Source organism: Eschrichtius robustus, chromosome 5, assembly GCF_028021215.1.
Source record: "Eschrichtius robustus isolate mEscRob2 chromosome 5, mEscRob2.pri, whole genome shotgun sequence".
Taxonomy (NCBI): Eukaryota; Metazoa; Chordata; class Mammalia; order Artiodactyla; family Eschrichtiidae; genus Eschrichtius; species Eschrichtius robustus.
In genome coordinates this window covers 69818925-69834728 of record NC_090828.1, presented here as the reverse complement: position 1 = coordinate 69834728, position 15804 = coordinate 69818925, and the positions used below count along the sequence as shown (strand labels likewise).

Genomic DNA, 15804 nt, shown 5'->3' with positions numbered 1-15804 from the left:
AGATTTTAGACGATTTTAAAAATGGAATGACAGTCTCATTTGAACAGTGTTTTGCAAAGATAAGGAGCTGATTCAAAAAGAAGAAAGAAAAAAGGAGAGAAAATAATCAGGCATTTCTATGCCTAGGACTTGTTAACAGCGTTTGCTAGGTAGAATGCTAAGATGGTCCCCAAGATTTTCCGTGTCTGGTATACACATCCTGCATAATTCTAGCCACAGTGAATATGATGGGTTTAACTCTCACAATTCATTTACATCATATGGCACAGTTGACTTTAAGAAAGAGAGCTTATCCAGGGGAACCTAACGTAATCATCTGGGACATTTGAAGGCAGGCGTTTTTCTCTGGGTGGTCACAGGAGGGGAAGGCTTTGCTGGTCTGGAAGAAAGCAAACCCCCTATTTTGAACAGCTGAGATCAGGAGCCCCTAGAAGCTGAATGTGGCACCAAACTGAGAGTTAACAGGAAAGCAGGGACACAGACCTACAACCACAGAAAATGAATTCTGCCATCAACCAGTACACCTGAAGAAGACCTGAGCTCAGGTGAGAACCACAGCCCGGGATGATAGCTTGATTTCAACCTGGTAAGACCCTGAGCAGAGAACCCAGCCACACCGTGCCCAGACTTCTGACCTCCAGAACCATGAGCTAATATATGGGCATTGTTTATAGCTGCTAATTTGTAGTATTTTATCAGGCATCTGAAAGAAACTAATACACAGCAAAAATTACTTCTGGAACTTGTCCTATCTGACATTTTTACAAAAGTTCAGTAAAATCACAGGGAGCTTGTGCATGTAGTAGGATTTTTCACCAATGGGGAATACCCTGAATAGAGATTTAGTTATGCTGACCGTGTGGAATGGCAGAAAAAGTTTCAGTGTGGGTTTGAAGGCAAGGCATTTTAGGAAGAATTAATCCAGATGATATCTGCAAGATGACGGATTGGTCTCAACCAGCCATTATGATTCATTAGAAAGCTACAGTGAGCATTTTCATTGCTGCCCATAGACATAGGCTCAGCGTGTGCCTGTTGAGTAGACCAACAACGTTTCTGAGCATCCTTAGGAAAGGTACTGGAAACTCACTAGAAACAAAAGGTCTGTAAAAATTATAGGGTTAATCCATTCCCAGGATAATATAAAGAGTTACCCTTCTTAACTAGACATCAGGAAGTGCATAAGTGATAGACAAGTTCCCCAGATATGCAATTAAAATAAGCAACAGGACAAACTTTCTTAGGAAGTATACAACTTACAGATATACCCCTTATCTGGAAAATTAAAGATTAAGGGACTATTCTCAAGGTTTATAAAAATAGATAAACAGAAGGACTGCATATTAGGTGTATTGGAAAGAATCTGTGAGTCCAGCTAGTGGGGAAATGCTGCTTCTTTTCTTTCCAGATGTTTCCTTTCATGTCCAGAAAGCTAGGTTAGCATAACACTCCCGACCCTTCTCCATCCCTTTGGTCACCTTGCCCTTGGGAAGGTAGTGTGATTTATCTGGTTGGCAGAATTGGGACAGTATGTTGGGAATGTTTGACTCAGCTCTTCTTTTTACCTCTTAAGAATAAGCCTGACCAAAGGGAGCACATTTTCTTCTCTCATGTCTCTAACTGGGTAGATAAGGCTGTTGTATTCTGGGGTTTAATATTAGGAAGTCTAAACCTCCCAAAAATATAACCAGAAAATGCCATTCGAGACATTTTTTGAGTAGGTAAAGGTGAAGTTTTGTTCCCAGAATTGCACGCTTTTATCATATTTTTCCACTAGTTTAATGTTTGGTGTGTGGTAGGGAAGGAGGTGCTATTTACTGGGTCTCCTCAAAGGTCTTCATTAGAACAAGACAGTTCCTCCTAATGTTACAAAAAGGAATTCTTAAAATTGAAACTAAAGCAAAGCATAGTTTTACTCATAATTATTAGTATATTAAAGAAATTTGTTACTTCAAGATGTACACGATGAAATTACAAAGGACATCAAGAAGGGTTTAATGGATCTAATTATTATACATTTAAAAGGATTGATCCCCTTATTTCTGAGATGACATAACTGGGTTGTTATATCATTTTGTATAGTATCCTTGGTATGTTTTAATTCATTTGCTCATTATTCATGCAATAACCTAAACCCTTGTGGCATTTTTAACATTTGAAAAAATTTCCAGCATTGGAAAGATTCCTTATGTCAACATATAAAGACTAAAAATCGCCTTTAAGCCTCAGCATGGAAGATTGGCAATCCTCGTTCTCTTGAGTATTTTTCTTTATTCACTACCACTTTACAACTTGGGTTTTTAATTACTAAATTCTTGGTACAGAATGTGAATTTTACATTTCATAATTATTCTAGGAGTTGTTATGAGCACTATGGAACCAATGGAAAAGTATGACAAAGAGTAATTAACCTTTTAAATACAAATCTTCCTAACAAGACAAAAGAAGTGACAAAAGAAGGTCTAAAATGAAGACCCTGACTAACTGGCCATGTTAGACACCTCATTCTCGTAGTTCCCTGGACCCAGCAGTGAGAAAGATACATGTTGCCTTCATCTAAAAAACACAATTTAAGAATTGTAGGCGCTTCCCTGGTGGCGCAGTGGTTAAGAATCCGCCTGCCAGTGCAGGGGACACGGGTTCGAGCCCTGGTCCGGGAAGATCCCACATGCCACGGAGCAACTAAGACCGTGCGCCACAACTACTGAGCCTGCGCTCTAGAGCCCGTGAACCACAACTACTGAAGCCCAGGCACCTAGACCCCGTGCTCAGCAACAAAGAGAAGCCACCGCAACGAGAAGCCCGCGCACCGCAACAAAGAGTAGCCTCCGCTCACTACAACTAGAGAAAGCCCGCGCATAGCAAGGAAGAGCCAACGCAGCCAAAAATAAATAAATAAATCTATTCAGAAAATAAATTTAAAAAGTGTTTAAAAAAAAAAAAAAGAATTGTAGCTTTTCTCTTCTCTTTTCAGGAATCTAGGGAGTCGAGGGCAATGTATCAGACAATCCCAAAGGGCTCCAATTACCTTTTTATCGGAATCTCCTCAGCACTTTTAAAAGGATTCTGTACTTTATTATTCCAGTGTACACTGATAGTCTATTTCACAGGATTCTCTTGTGTTATTCCTGTATAAATTAACTTCCCAATTTGAGCATAAAATGAAATTATGCCACTCTTGGCTTGTTTATGTTTATTAAAACCACATAACCCTTCTGCACAAAGGTTTTGATTCAAGTTTAATGAATAAAAATAAACTTCCAATAGTAGGTTCTACCAGAAACTGCATGGCTATAACTCATAGTAGGGTCGGATCTGAAGTAACTATGTTAGTTGCATTTGCTTACACACCCCAGGTGTACTTCTTTATAAGGTGTAGGGAATACTGGGTTATCAGTGACTTAGGGATCCTAACTTCAAGAAACAAGTCACTTACTTCATCCTTGGCATAGCTACAGAGATAGTTCAAAATCATTATTACAAAAAGCAGTAAAAGTAAGATGTAGTTTACTCCATACCCTTTTGTGTCATTTTGGAAGGATACAACTAGAATGAACTTCTGCGTGAACACTGAGGGAAATGAGTGAGGATTACATAGAGAGGCATAAAATAAAACCACGCTTGTGTTCTTATCAGAATTCAGCACATGTGAATATTTCTATGACAAGTGTCTCTAGCTAGTCACACTCTTCTTAAACTTTACATATTTGGCTACTTTACTGTGAAGAAATGAGCTATGGAATTCTTTGTCATGACATACCTCACTGGGAGTGTATTAGTTTCCTATTGCTGCTACAACAAATTATTACAAGCTTAGTAAGTTAAAACAATATGAATTAATTATTTTACAGTTCTGGAGGTCAGAAATCCAAAATGGGTTGGCAGGGCTGCATTCTGGAGGCTCTAGGGATGAATACATTTCTTTGTTTTTTACAGCTTCTAGAGGTCACCTGCATTCCTTGGTTCATAACCCCTTCCCTCCATTTTCAAGCAATTAATTCACATCTTCTAATCGTCTTCATACTCTCTTCCTTCCCTCTGCTTCTGGGGTCACATCACCTTCACTGACTGTGACATTCCTGCCCCAATTTTATAAAGACCCTTGTGATTACATTGGGCCCACATGGAAAATCCAGAAGAATCTGCCCATCTCAAGATCCTTAACCTAATCATATCTGCAGAGTCCCTTCTGCAATGTAAAGTAATATATTCACAGGTTCTGGGGTTTAGGGCATAGACCTCTATCCAGGGCCATCATTCAGTGTACCATAGGGGATATACTTTATTTACGTATGTATTTGTCTACAACACTTCTAGAAAAAGAAGACTTCATATGAATCTGAGAAGCCAAAAGCTTCTGGTAAAACATTTCATACATGTGTCCACATGACTCCATGTAAAAGATTTATTATGTGAAAGTTGCCCAAACATCTAGCAGTCAGTGGGGAATCCAGAATTGTCAAATGAGAGGAACTTGGTTAGAAGGTGAGGACTAGGAAACTTACTTCAGAGCTGTGTTTTCATAGCAAGCTTGATGTTTCTACATGGATCTTACGTGTATTTGGAGGAAGACTGAGATCAGGGGCTAATGAAACTATTGGAGTCAAATTCTTCCCTTCCTCTCCTCCATCAAGCCAAACCTCTTGGCTCTATCACTGTTAGTGTTTGAATATCCTGCTTAAAGGAGCAGAGAAGAAGAGATAAGACAGACAGCTTGGTCCCGCTGTGTGAAATTTACTTGGGGTTAATACCAATTAAATAACTCACTCTCTGACATTTTATTTTAATCTTTATGTCAGTTCAATGTTAGCATGCTAATACCTCAGTTTCATTCAATTTCTCAGTATCTATCGTTGATATTCTTTACCCAAATTCTGTCTTCAGATATTCACATATGTTTGGAACTTGCTTAGTCTTTGATTAGAATTTTACATGACATAATGAAATAAAGGTTCTCTTCATGACATGCTGAACATAATACAGGCACCCAAAGTCCTCAACTAAACTTGATTATTTATGGATCCTGATAATATTATGGGGATTTTAGGTTTTTGGTTTTTCTAGTTTTTGTGGTCCTATATATTGGTTTTATAAGAATTTTATCTGCATGTAGATGAGCAGACTCATGGTTTCTATAAGAGTTTAGAGTTAATAAAGCACGTGCCATACGATCATAAAATATTCTGATCTATTTGAGTAAAAAGTTCCATATATTTTAAGATACTATTTTTTCCGGTTTTCTTGTTTATAGAATCCTATGTGTGAGATACTTTTTAAAATAAGAATGTTCATTGCAGTGTTTTATACACTAGCTCAAATTGTAAAAAAAAAAAAAATTAAAATAGAACTCTGGGTATATTTTACATATGTTTTTATAAATTAGAATACAATGTGGTTATAAGGAGGAAAGAGGCAATGAGGCATATTTCTATATATTGTTGTAAAACTATATCCCTATGATATAGTGAAGAGTTAAAAAAATTAGCTTGAAAACTAAGCATTTATGATTCCATAAATTTTTGCTAAAAATGTATACATGTAATTATGCATGCTTAGAATAGAAATCTGGAAGGAAACACACTTATACATCAAACTGTTACTAATTAAAACTAACATATTGAATACTTATTTTATTCCAGACTCTGTTATAAATGTTCTGCATGTATCATTTTATGTAGTTCCACAGCAAGCCTATGAATTATTATTATTTTGATTTTGTAGATGAAACTGAATCACAGAGAGATGAAATAACTTGCCAAAGACACTTGATTATCTAACACTGTCTTTGGGATGTGAATATTCAAATGACTCTTACCTCTACTTTTTTTACAGTCTATGCTAGAATTCTCAATAATGAGTGTGTATTACTTTTATAATTATAAAAAAGAAGAAAGGTATTTTTCATTTGGGGAAAAAAAAGATCCCCACAAAAGAGGAAATCAGTGGGAAACACCTGGTTGCAATTTACCAGCTATGATACATTATTTAAAATGCAAGAAAACTGATACTTGAAAACCTGTCTTACTGAGTCTTCAAAATCCATTATTTTTAAAATAAATTCAGTTTAGATGCCCAAATCCCCATGCAAATAATTGAATAAAAATTCAATATGTTTTGTCTTCACATGCTAGTTCCATCTTTTCCTAAAAATTTTTACAGTAAGCTTCAAAACGTGAAATAATGTCTTCATTTTTTTTTTTTTTTTTGGTGGTTCCACTGGGGCACGAAAATGTCTTCATTTTAAAGTTAGTTTATAGAATTTTAAAAACACATAGCATCAATACAATGAAATCACTAAAGGATTTTAAAAATCATGTTGGTTTTAGTTAAATTGTGTTAATGGATTTATAGAATGAAACAAAGGACAATCACGTTTGGAAAATCATGCAGTAGATAGTGTTCTGGTAGCTATTGCTATGTAGCAAACCACCCCAACAAATAAATAATTTATTATTATTTTGCATCGTTCTGTAGGTTAAGTTCTGAGCTGAATTCTTCAAGCTTAGTTTTCTTCACGTTTCAGTTAGATTTCGGTTGTCGTTGCAGTCATCTGAAGGCTGGACTGGACTGGCTATCCAAGATGGTGCACTTTACATGGCTGGCAGTTGAAGCTGGCTGATGGTTGGGAGCTTAAGTAGAGCTATTGGCTGGAATGCTTACATGGACCTTCAAGTGGCTTGGGCTTCTCAGAGAATGGTGCCTTAGTTTCTAGAGGAAGCATCCCAAGAATGAGTGTTCAGTTGTGAGCTTTACAAGAGGCAGAAAGGGGAAGCTGCCAGGCCAATGAAAGTCTAAGCCTGGAACTAGGATAGCATTATTTCTTTCATGTTCTATTGGTCAAAGAGTCCACAGGGTCCACCTATATTTAAAGGAGTAGAGAAATAGGCTCTCTCTTTTGATAGGACAGTGGCAAGAGATGAGAGATAGGGGAGATATTGGTGCAGCTGTCTTTGGAAAATGCCACCTGCTGCAGTCGCTTAAAAAGCAACCTTTGCCTAGTCTTTGCAAAATATATCTGATATAAAAAAGTTATTATGCCATTGACAAGGAAAGGTTAAATTCCTGGATATATGAGCTTGGTTACCACAGGCTATCTCTTCCCAACTGATAGTGATTATTATAAATAAAGCTGACTATGCCTCTTTACACTTCTGACTGTCTATTTTTCTGTCTCAGTTTTTTTTGTTTGTTTGTTTGTTTTATCACTGGTGATTGGGAAATGGAGTATGCAGAGTGGGAAAAAAGGTTGGCAGTAAAGAGTGAATCCGCAGAGGGGATATTTCTGGTCAAACCATGAGAAGTCTGTGGATAATTGCTGTTGACCTACAAAGTTAATGATCAAAAGAGGAAGATCATTCTTTCTATATAACTGTGACAATGTCATACATCTTTGTACCTCATAATTTATAAAGACCTTTCATGTATATTTCTTGTTTTGAGCCTGCATCAAACTCATTTTATGGATCAGTAACCTGAGTGATAAGTAAGTTAAGTGATGCCCTTAAAGTCACATAGCTAGTAATGGAGAGTGAAACACGTCTTCTGTCTTCAGGACCCTTTCCTTTGTATCACAGTACCTTTATAGACTTTTACTGCCAAAACTGTTTGAAAAGCAGGTAAGAAACAAGAATGAGAAGTGGGTAAGAGTGAAGACAGATGTGATTTTGGGCAAATAACTTTATTTTTTTAACCTAGAAAAGAAAAATGCCTTCCATGTATAAATGTTGGGAAGAGTAAGTATGAAGGTGTAATAAAGTCAAAGAGCGTGTTTGATAGATGTCACCTCATACTCCTATTACAGCAATTGTCATTAGTATTACATTAAAGAGACAATTTGGTACAGTGGATAAAGCATGGAGTCAGACAGATCTAGTTTTTATTTTTCAATGTAATCAGTAAAAATTTCTACATTTTTTAAGGCAGAAAGCCACTTCGTGAGAATAATTTTCTGACATTAAAATTACCTGGGAAACTATTGTTGAACTTTGCCCGTATAGATTAGTCACATTTGGAAGACTACACTGTGGGTAAAACAAGTTTCCAAATCTCAGTAGCCTACTCAAAAAATGCCTTAGATTTTGCTCCTACTAATATAGACTAAGGTAACTGTGGGTTGTCATTGGCTCTGTTCCTAGATCCTTCTTTATTCCAGGATCCAGGATAAAGGGGCTGTCACTATTTGGGGCACATTGTTCTCATGGCAGAGGAAAATTCAATGACTGAACCACACGATGGCTTTTAAAACTTTTGTTCAAATGTGATATATATCACTTACACTCATATTTCATTAGCCTAAAACATATGGTTAAGCTCAACATCAATGTGACAAGCATACTTAATTCTTCTACAGGAAGATGATTAAATAATTAGACACAATAAAACAGTCTATTTTAATCCAAGATAGGAATCATGTGACTGCTAAAGTTCCTGGAGTCACAAAAACCATTTGAAATATTTTTAAGTACTCGTTTCTCAGTGCCTAGCACACAACTTCATACACTGTAGGTGCTCATTGAATATTAATAGGTGAATGCATGATATAGGCAAAGGTTAACATGTAGCAAACCCTTACACGGTGACCCTTTATCTCTCCATGCTCCAAGTTGAAGAAGCAATGATTAAAATTTAAATTTCTGTTGTTAGCCTAGATGCGTATTCAAATATACTCAGAAAATGAATAAAACACCCTTTATATAACTGCAATCATAATGAAGGAGAGCAAGCTATTACATGCAATTAGGTGAAGTTAGAGTAGTTAGTTCATTCATTCAGCAAACAGGTTATTACACCTTTCTATGTGCCAGGCACTGACACAAAGATGTATTTAAAGATGAGTAAGGACTTCTCTGGTGGCGCAGTGGTTAAGAATCCTCCTGCCAATGCAGGGGATACAGGTTTGAGCCCTGGTCCGGGAAGATCCCACATGCCGCGGAGCAACTAACCCCGTGTACAACAACTACTGAGCTTGCACCCTAGAGCCCACACGCCGCAACTACTGAGCCCAAGCGCTGCAACTACTGAGCCGGCGCGCCTAGAGCCCGTGCTCTGCAACAAAAGAAGCCACTGCAATGAGAAGCCCGCGCACCGCAAAGAAGAGTAGCCCCGCTTGCTGCAGCTAGAGAAAGCCCGTGCTCAGCAACAAAGACCAAACGAAGCCCCCCCCAAAAAAATTTAATAAAAAAAAAAAAAATGAGTAAGAGTCAGGTACAGCCCTTGCCCTTAATGAGTTGTAGTGACACCTTAGCAGGTTTATAGTAAGTTTGATGGTGAAAAGTTTTGCAGATTAATTTGTTGTTTTGATTTTAAATTCCCAAACTAGAGAGGGGGAGGTATGTCTGTGTGAGGATATATAATTATTTTAATAAATCCATTTTCTTTGAATCATAGTCCACCTAATCTAAAGAATATGGTAATTTATTTCGAATGTCCTTAAAAATAGGAGGAAACATTGCATAGAGAGATGTCTCGAAGATGCCTCAAATCATGAGCAAAATTATCTTTATATGATGGGAAGCAACTATTTAAAAGTGTATGCATTGTACAAAGTATTAGATTTCACCCTTCAAACTCTGCATCAGCTTGTGAAAAGAATTTTAAATTATTTTGATAAGACATATATATGTGCAGAAAAAATAACACAGAGTGCTTTAATTGACACTTTCTTCTGCAAAGACACCATATTGAAGAATTTTGCACTTCCTTTTTTTTTCTTAACATAACAAGACATATCTCAGCTACATACCCAAGAGATAGCTAGAGACTAATGAGGGTGTAGAGTGAATACTGGTGGAAACAAAAGGAACATTTCCAAACCTAACTTAAGCATTAAGAGCCAGAGAATTTAAGGAACAAGATTCCAGAATAATAGACAATTTCTAAAGAACTCAGTTACAAGACCACATTTAAAGAGCTCTATATTAAAGAATCCTAAGGAATCATCTGAAGAAAAATCAATGTGAAGAGTCAGCTGTGAATTGAATATAAGTTGATAAATAAAATCACATCTTCCAAGATCTCTTCCTAATTAACAACCTGTTACAGAAAACAGGTGGGTTTTTTGATATTCAAATAGCTTCATAAGTTATTAAAAATTACAAAAGACATATTAATTCCCTAGCAAAACAGTTTTACATTAAAAAGCATTCTGAAAATTGGCTTACTGCCTTAACTGTGGGATCTGTTTCTGTGGTTAATTAACATGACATTTGATTCTTTTTCTTTTTTTGTCATCAAAAAATTTATTGCTAGAGCTCTAGAAACTAAACCCAGCTTCGGTGTCGCAGAAGCTCTAGAAACATCAAACTTACAAAACGTGTGACAACACACGTGTTCGGGAAAACTCTACGTTACCATTCTAGCTGACTGGAACAAAACACTCTGTTTTTCCAGACTAAAAAGCAGGGGCACCAGGACCAACGATCACCAGCTGCCCAGATACCAAAAAATTATGCTTCTGAGATCTCTTGATGTTGATTCCAGACGAAGAGCAAACAAGCTGCCTTACGTGGGCCACTCTCGACAGAAGCCCTTTTTGACATTTGATTTTTACTGATGAAAAATAACACACACAATGCTTTTTAAGATTATTATTATTTGAGGTTATTTACTTAGGTTCATATAGATGTCATTTTAGGGACATTTATAAGAAGTGCCTTTAAAATAAATGTTTTTTCCCCTCATATACTACAGAATAATTTTGGAAGTAAATATAAAGAAGAGTCAAAATTAAGTTATTCATCCTCCTGCATGCCCACAGCCAAGTGAGGATTGTGATGGGGGCAGTGATCACAGGGGCACTTCTAGTGTACGTGCCACCCAGGTACCCTGCTCCACAGCAGCTGTGCTGCGACTGATTTTTCCCCTCGCAGTACTTGAGCTGGGTTTTACCCTTCCCGGTTGGTTCTCCCATCTCTCTACCAATATGGCAGTGCTCTTGATCTGAGTCACTTGCCTACATTCTGTGACATTTTTGCAAAGGCTCTAATTCTCTCCTTCCTTCTGCCTCTCTGTCCACCTCCTCCAGAACTACAGTGAAACCCAGCTCAGGTGACAATCAGAAGAATCCCACTTTCTCCCTCAAGTTGCAATTACCCCTTGTAGCATAACGCACTAGGTATTCCACCTACTATGGGCTATGGTACGAATGTATGCTTTGAGCCCAAAATCAAAAATCTGAAAAAAAAAAAAACCCATGTCAAACTATATTAATTAGAGAGTAAACTGATCACAAATTGCAATGTGGAAGGTATGGTTAAAAATAAAATATGCCTTTTTAAAAATTTTACTCAAACTTGAGTACCATTTTATGTGCCCCACTTTTATGTGTCCTACTCAAATCTGGTGTTTTTAAAAAAATAAAGTTCACTTTGAAATTCTTATATTCAAAGCTCTGTTAAAGGAACCATTTTTATAGATGTTGTGAGGTTTTGTGGGTTATTTTAGATAAATTTTAGTCTGTACACAGCCTAAAATAAATAAGTGAAAGAAGTAAATAGTGTTGGGGTAGGAAATTTACAAATGAGAATAAAAATAGTTATGCAGAGATGCATTTTGGGGGAATTCATACCCAACCCTAAACTTTTTATTTTTGCTTTGATCCACTAAAGAGAGGTGCAAGGGAATAAGAATAAAGTGTGTCAAGTTCTGATATAAACCTAAAATACAAAACAAAGTCTTTTCTTAAAAGAGTTGTACCAGTGTAAAACAATAAATAGATGGTCTACAGGTGGGAAAGGCGTAAAAACCTTTTGATGTCAAATGGTTTAGAAGTCATGGAACGATAGCATTTTAGAACTCATCAGATTTAGGCTCTTCAGTTAACAGATGAGGAATCTGAGCCAGAACACTGAAGGAACGAGACTCCAGAGTAATGAACAGTTTTTAAAGAACTCAATTATAAGACCACACTTAAAGAGTTCCATATTAAAGAATCCTAATGAATCGTTTGGAGAAAAATCAGTGTGAGTCAGCTGTGATTAGTAATGGCAGAATTAGTAATAAAGGTGATGAATTATGCCAGAAGCTGCATAAAATGTTCTTAATATTTACCATTAACCCCAGTACCAATATTGTTATTTGCAAAGATATATTTTAGAATGTTTAAAAGCAAGGATACAAAAAACAAAAGCTAATCTCTCTCTTAGTTTACCATTTCTATGACTTCACACTTCACTAGGAAGAAACCCATAACCATTATTTCCAAGTTGTCCAACTGTTTCTTTTGTGTCATTGCCACTGTCAGTCTTTGGTGTAACTGTTTTAAAATCGAAGCTTCATTGAATGCACCATGCATGAAAACAAATGGGACCAATGAAATGATGATGATATTTATATTGATGGGGTGAGGTAGCCCTCCAAAATGTGACTGCATAGACTGTATAGCTGAGTTATGGTTGTTTCTATGTGGACAATGGCAGGCAAAGGGTGTGGGTGTGTAACTGAAGTACATTTGTCTCAGTGATATTTAATAGATGGAGTTCTGAATTATGTGAACACAATTTATAATGTAGAGCTGTATCACAGAAATGTATTGGTTAACGAAACAGGATAGAACTTGTTCTCATCTTTGACAATGGACACCCACTGTGGGCATTAGTTACAGCTTTCTAAAATATTGACTTTCTGACATATAAACTTGACCTATATGTTTGTCTGTGAGGAAGTTGATTCTCTTTGGGGGTAACTTCCAAAAAATCGTGAGGATGCCAAGTGTAAGAAGAATCCTTGTGTGGCAGGTAGCCAGAACATCGTGTCCCCCAAGTTCAGTAAAGTCAATGCCAAACTTCATTGCCACAAAATTTATGAATCAGGGAAACAGGTTTTCCTCTGTGTTTGGAAGTTTACATTTCTGAAGCATTTCTCTGCCATTTCAACGTTTCCTATGAATATATCTGGTCTTAGAGGTACCTGTGCTGGAAAGTTTTTTTCACCTCCCTGCAAGTAACTACCTTGTAACTACCGCATCAGAACAGGAACAAAAGTAGCATGCCATTCTGGCCTCCAGGAGAATTCAGGGCAGAGCAGAAGCCCTAGGTCCAAAGGGAAGGCTGTTCCCACTTAGCCAGGCTGGGAACACCTGGGAATCATCATATAGCTGGGAGACCAGCAACCAGGATTAAAAAGGGGACAGAGGGGCAGAAGAGAATATGTCCCCCATAAACAGTCACGCCCAAGCTCTGACTGTTTAACCTTTGTGTATAAAAGGATACCTGCAATATTCGAGGTTAGAAGTGTTATGCCTTTGAATTAGTCAAGTACGAAAAACTTGTGTTTTTCATATGAACACATAGTTTTAATGTCTATATCATACTTCCAATACTGAAACTGAAGGATAAAACAGATAAAACTAGCTTGATCTCATGAGCTGTTTGCTCTAAATAGAAATTTTATTTTACAAGTAGTTGTGATTTAAACATATTGCAGAGTTACAGAAAATTAAAGGGGTTGTAATCAGACTTCTTAAAAGGTGACTCTTCAGGCAATGGCTTATTCTCTGATTCACCCTTCTTGAAATAACTAAGTATGAGGACTTTTTTCCAAAATGAGAGTTTCTGCAAAGATGTCTGCTGTTAAAACGGAATGATTCTTATATAAAACCAAGGTAATCAGCCAGCTTCATACTTAAAATATGGAATTGGAATAACATTTCTCTTTTTTTTTTACAATTTGGAAATATCATTTCCACTGACTATTGAATTTTATAGGCTCAAATGTTTTTGCTCAGTAGATTTCTCTCAGATCAGTAATTTTTAGTTACATTCTACCCAGACCATCCTTATGCATCTAATTTATATTAAAAAACCCATGACGTATAATAGGTGTGCTTCCCTCTTCCTTTTCCTTTAAGCACTTTCCTTTCCTTTTATTTATTTATATTTATGCTGTAGCTGTTGCTTTTGCTGTGAAGTAGTAGCTGTCGTTGCTGAAAAAAAACAGCATCTCATTTTCTTAAAAACAATTTTAACAATTTTAAGTGAAAACTTTGCCTTTGCATTGCGATTACAAAATTTTCACTAAAATGTATTATTGATTCACAATGTGGGTACTTTTATTAAAATATTGCTCAGGTATAATTAAAGAGTTAGGTAATTGAGACAGGCTTTAGTTGTAAGGGTGTGGGTTTCATAGTGTAACAGACAACTCCTTCAGCGTGTAATATGTTGCTGCATGAACACTGAGCCTATCTCTTACTGGAGCGTGGGTGTCCTGGGTAGCATTCTGAACTGGCTCAGCCGTGGCGCTGGGGTGATTCTGTGCTGCTGTGCGAAGGCAAAGTATCAAGTGGTGGATATTTCTGGTGTTAGCTACTCAGAGAAGAGAGGCCCGCCCTTAGCTCAGATGTCAGAATAGGGGAGGTAGACTTGTCTCTTTGTGGGCCCTGCTCACTTGGGGTCGGGCTCTGAGAAAGCCGAGAGTATCGGCAGGTGGTCAGGGAAGGGTGACCTCTGCCGGGGAGAAGCAGCTTGCTGGAGAATGGCAAATGGAACGGGATCTTCCAAACTGGCTCTCCAGTGTCTATGTTACTTTCTTTGTCTTGCCCATGTTGCTATGCCTGGGCCCTCAGTAAAGTCTGATTTAAATATTCTAGCATAAACTCAGCCCTTCTAGAATCCATCTTCCAGTTGGGTGTCCACTCTGGTGCCACCACAGCTCAGTGGGACCGTGGTAATAGAGAAGAATGCTTGTCCTTGTGGAGATCCTACTGCTATTGCTAACATTTGGGGATAAGGGTAGAGCTTTGGTCTTTCTTCCAGCTATCACTTATCTGACTCAGAAACACAAGGTCACTTTCCATAGCATAACTATTTTTGACGCTTGTACTTTAAATGACTGCCACTAAATGAAAGGTGGTATATTCACTGAGTTTAAATGTGCAGTGCTAAGCACCTCGCAGGCAAGGACAACTGACAAGGGTTTGAGTTGGGTCTCTGCCACATATTATCTGAGAAAACTTGCTTACTTTATCTGAGAACTCAGTTAATACTCCCTTGTGGCTGGTTTTCAGCATGAAATCATATAATGATTTACATGAAAGTGCTAGACACATAAATAGTACCATTTAGTAAGCAGCAACTGATAACAGCTCTAAGGTATGTAGGCATTTACGTTTTAATTATACCACTTCATACTGTATTTTTTGGTATGGAAATTTACACACACCCTCTCAGTGATGGTTTTATTTGCATGGCTTACAACACAAGGTGGTTATGCTTCTTCTAACTAATGGTAAAGCTAGGATGAAATGACTTAAGTCTATCAGATAAAAAAATGCCTTTGCAAAGAGTCAACAGCTTCCTGTGTTGTGTCCTTGAATTTCCAGATATGACTGCTTACCTACTATTCTTTAAAAAAAAAGAAGTAAAAACTGAGTTCAAAGTTTATAAAGTGCAAACTAGAAAAACTAACCCAGCATGTTGACTGTTGGATGAAAGCATATAATTAGAGTTCTGCAAATGAGATCCTTTTGGATATTAAGAGGTGACTTCATGGCATTGTCTCCTTATGGTTATAGACAGTGTCTGAATCTAACAATCCGTCAAGTTAAAAAAAAATTTAATTCCTAGTTCTCTCCTTTTCCCTTATCATTCTCTTGTGCTGGGTGTTTACAACAATGATTTATTGTGGGATTATTTTAAAAATATATTTTCCCAATAAAACTAACAGTTATTCTTATCAGAGGCTTAAAAATTTATCTAAAGTTTTCATTTGTTAATAGCAATAAACTATTAAAGTTGAAACTTACTTTCTTTCAAAACTTAAAACTGATGTATTACATTTTCTTCTTCTATATCCTCCTCTCCACAT

At 37.0% G+C, this 15804-nt stretch overlaps 1 protein-coding gene and 1 non-coding gene across 2 annotated transcripts in view; both read right to left on the bottom strand.

Moving 5' to 3' along the window:
• Nucleotides 1–15804, bottom strand: part of KCNH7 (potassium voltage-gated channel subfamily H member 7) — a 445052-nt gene that overhangs the window by 163595 nt on the left and 265653 nt on the right. The window lies entirely within an intron of this gene.
• LOC137765539 (U11 spliceosomal RNA) lies at nt 10400–10533 on the bottom strand. Its single transcript, XR_011074189.1, has one exon. It is a non-coding gene; the product is annotated as a U11 spliceosomal RNA (small nuclear RNA).